Genomic DNA, 4,648 nt, shown 5'->3' with positions numbered 1-4,648 from the left:
TATAACTTTAAAAATTACAACTCAATTGCATAAATCATAAACATAAAAGGTTGAATAAAAATAAAAGAGTGCTTGCATTAATTGAAATAAAAAGCTATTCCAAAAGTGATTAAAACAAAAATAAAGAAGAACTAAAACTAAAGAGAGAGTTTCCTGAGAGAGAGAGAGAGAGAGAGAGAGAGAGAGAGAGAGAGAGAGAGAGAGAGAGAGAGAGAGAGAGAGAGAGAGAGAGAGAGAGAGAGAGAGAGCAACTAAAAAAAAACCCTAGAAGAAGAATGAAGTGTCCACCATTCTCTTACATGAGTTATATTTATAGAAAATGGGGAGGTAGGGTAACAAATTTCTCTTTCCTAAAAGGAAAAAATCCACAATTGGTAGTGAGATCTTTTGAGACCAAAAGTGCTAAGGTGGAGGAGAGAAAAGAGAAATAAATTTGAAGAAATTTCCTATAATTTTTTACTTATTTTCGTTCCTTTTTTTTTTTTTTTTTTTTTCTCTTCTTTTTTTTCCTCTCTTCAAATCATGTGCACAACCTTGTTGATCGGGTGAGCAAGAAAATTTTGCACACCATAACTCACCAACTACACTAGGTAGTTGTTGTTGGAGAGATATGATACTGATAATGCTTAAAGCCTTTAAAATATAAAACCTGTAAAAAGATAGTAAAACCTAAGGTAGCTCCATTCTAAATATTTAAAATACATGTTTTACTACCTTAGATTTTACACATAAATGTGGTCATCACTTTGCAAGCCTATTTATATTGTGTCAAGTAAACTGGCATTGTATATATTCAACTCTTAATGTTAGAATAAAAAATAAAAAAGTGAAACAAAAGCCGTACACAATGCAAGGTTTCATCACTACAGATATGAGAGGGTCATAATGTATGCAATCTTACCCCTATTTTGTCGAAGAGATTATTTCCCGACTAATCTTAATACTTTATGTGGCAAAAACTTAAAATGTCATGTAATTGCCAAAATGTCATAAAAGCTTTAACCATACGAGGACTTTAAATCTAGCTCAAGAATCTCAAACAAATGAATGTTTCAAGGTTTAATCTTAAGGCATCCAAAATCATCCATCTCAACATCCTTACCTCTGTTACATTAATTTTATTTAAATGGTGTATTTCTTTTACCAGCTAACCTTTAACTCCATATATTATTACTAGTCAATAGTCATATAGCTGTTCAATAAAATTTTCTTTTAAAAGTTGCCAAATCATGGTGAATACCTTAGAAGTCCTCAGGCTACAATGCAACAAAGAGACTACAATCTCATGGGAAAAAAAAAAAAAATGCACAGATTTTGTACCAAAATCTTGAAAACGTATTGAAACAATCATTTTGAACCACAAACTTTTCAATTTTCTGTGCTGTAATAGCATCGAAGATACTAATCGTCTCTTTTTTTCTTGCCTTTTATCCTCTTCTACCTGAAAAAAAACCCTCAGATCCATTGGGTCGTCCTATAGACCCACCCTCCTTTGTCGAGAGAGTGGCTCTGGATTAATATGACTTTCAACAGTTCTACCATATGTGCTACAATAGGAAAGCTCACTTTTGCAACCAATTATATTTGGATGGAGCACAATCTTTTGAGGTGTACTCCTTGATGGAATTTATAACACAATAATTCCTAAATCATAATAAGGATATTATCAACAATATGAACCATTTCATTATAAGAGGAGAAACAATATACCGTTCATCATTGATGGCGTGTTGTTTTCAATGTAGCTTGACGCAGCCATTGATACTGTCCTTGCACGAATGAACAACCTTCTTTTTCAATGGAGGTAGGCTTTTTCCCTTAGTATTTTCTCAATGCACTTCTCTTCTTAATTTTATCCTTAAAATTTCAACATTTAATCATTTATAACATCATTAAACTATTAATTTAATTATTCGAAAGTTTAGTGCAACTATGGTCATCAATATGTTGTCTTAAAGTTCTTCCATAATAGCAAACATAGGAAAAGACGGAATCAAAATTAAATTTAAAATGAAGACAGAATCACAGCGGAAGCGGTTATTTAATGATTCTGTCATATAAAAAATTCTGTCACTAAAAGGCTAAATTTATGTACCTAATATGTGTTTCTCTTATTACTTAAAGTTCTATCACATAAACATGTTTGTTTTAATAAATAAAAATAAAAAACATACATTACCATGAATAGAACACAAAATAAATAGAAACACATGTTTAAATATATATTTTTTTAATGACATAAAGAACAGAAACAGAAAACTGTTCCAGAACAGAAACAAAATACTATTCTAGAACAAAGAACAGAAACATAAAACTATTTCAAGAAAGAGAAATAGAAATAGATATAAATAAAAACAAACAGATTTACAAACTAATTTGTATTTCAGTTCATACAAGAATTTTTTTTAAAACAAAACGGAATCTTTCTGAAATATTCTGGTCAACACCGGAAAGGTGATCAGTCACGGTCAGATTTCGGCGGGTCAAAGAATCTGGGTCGTCGAGCCAGGTCATGGGTCGACCCACCTGGTCGGGATCAGGTTGACCCATTTCGGTTCAATCCAAACAGATTCGGTTTAATCAGTTTTGGTTAAAAAAATGATTTAATTTGATTTGGTTTTGAATCAAATAAACATCTTAATGGGCTATTGAGCTTAATGGGCTGCAGTAATGAGTTTAAGTCAATTTTGATTTGAATTAAACATTGCATGGGCTAAAGACCATATCCGAATCACTTAAAAAATGAAATAAAACCCAGTCCATCATTATAAAATAAAAGAAGAAAAGCTCAATACTTATACTATTAAAAGAATTTAGAAAATCTAACTAAATATGCATTATGATGGAAAAGTCTCCATCTCAATATCAACCCAAATCGTATGAATAGAACCTTAACAAATTATTATAGCCTCTTTAATGATTGATTTCAACCTATGTAAAACGATCAATAACCTATTGACAAACCCAAGGTCTGATATCACTGATGAAATTTATAACATCATAATTCCTAAATCATAATAAGGATCTTGCCAATACACTATGAATCATTTCATAACAAGACGAGAAACGGCATACCTTTCACCGTCGATGGCGTGTTGTTTCCAGCGGAGCTTGATGCAACCATTGATGCCGTCTTTGCACGAATGAGCAACCTTATTTTTCTTCAATGGAGGTAAGTTTCTCCCCTTAGTTTTTTCTCAATGTACTTCTCTAATGGGTGAGATTAATACGTTACTGTACAAGGTGGACCTAGTCTCTTTTAATAACACAATGCCTATCTCCCATTAAGGTAGGTCAATCAATTAGAGAGCAAGTCTTCCCTATTTGCAACCAAACTAATATGGTGGGAATCCTTAATGAAATCTAAGATAATTTGTAATCAAATCAAATATTGGGTTTCCATAATAGAACTCATTCAATGGTCAATTGGGACAAACAAGGAAAATAAATCCTACACTCCCAACTCTTGTTCTTTTGACAAGATTTGGAATGCTATTTTTTTTTATGTCAGTTTGAAGATTGGCTCTATCCGTCTGTCTTGTCAAAAATACCCCAAGGAACAGGTTCATTGTTCTTTCATAGGATCTCCCCCCACACCGACCCCCACCCCAACCCCCACACCCACACTTGATATATATATATATATATATATATTATAATTATTCAACAATTTTTTTTTTTTTTCTTCTAAAGATTTTCACACCATAGCATTGGGTACCCATTAAATAAACGTGTCTTGTCTTTCCCATAAATCTATCGTCTGTTAAAAAACGCAGAAGAACATTAAAAATGAAAAAAACAAGATACCAAGTAATTGAACATCTAAGAAGAAGCCCAAAGATGATTGTAGCTGTTGCTTTGCTTTGTATCTTTTTTATGTTTTCTTTTTTTCCTTAATACAGAAATCAGAAATTATGTAAACTGGACAAGTCTGCAATCAAATAGTCTTAGCTTGAAATTAGTCATTTAGAAGAAGAACGATACTTTAGGAGGAAAGAAAACTTTCATCTTTTCATAACCAAGTCAATGGTATCCATAAGAATTTACCAGATGCCCACACCCAAACGCTAAATTCTTTTCATCCTACACCCACAAAAGCATTAATTTAGAGACAACCTGGAACTTGAAAATTTACAATTTCCCCCTAAGGCTAAGGAAGATGAGATGTAAGTTAATGGGTAAATGTCTTCCTCACTTGATTCGGTTGATCAGCACTAAATATAACTTACAAAAAAAACCAAAAAAAAAAAAAAAAAAACCAAATAAAATAAATAATAATAAAACAAGTAAAAACAAATAAAATAAAACCTTATAAACCGGAGGGTTTCTCAGATGCATTGGAAATTCAAGTGATCCAATCTTTTTTTTTGGGTAGAACAAGCAGTCCCATTTGAATGCGTATCAATGCTTCAGAACTTTCCTGGTATAGATTTTCAAACAATGACGCAAGCAAGAATTGGCTTATTTGACGCAAGCAAGAATTGGCTATCTGACGCAGGCAAGAATTTCATGGTGTGCCTGTGCGGACGCATAGAAGAAATGGACCCCGATTTTCTTCGCCTCATCATTATCATGATCATGAACAAATCCAAAAGGGATGTTTCTCTGGAGTGAAACTATGATAATGTCTCCATATCCTGCAATTGAT

The sequence above is a fragment of the Macadamia integrifolia genome, chromosome 11, assembly GCF_013358625.1.
Source record: "Macadamia integrifolia cultivar HAES 741 chromosome 11, SCU_Mint_v3, whole genome shotgun sequence".
Lineage (NCBI taxonomy): Eukaryota > Viridiplantae > Streptophyta > Magnoliopsida > Proteales > Proteaceae > Macadamia > Macadamia integrifolia.
The sequence above is the reverse complement of the archived record's forward strand: the minus strand, read 5'-3'. Positions refer to the sequence as shown.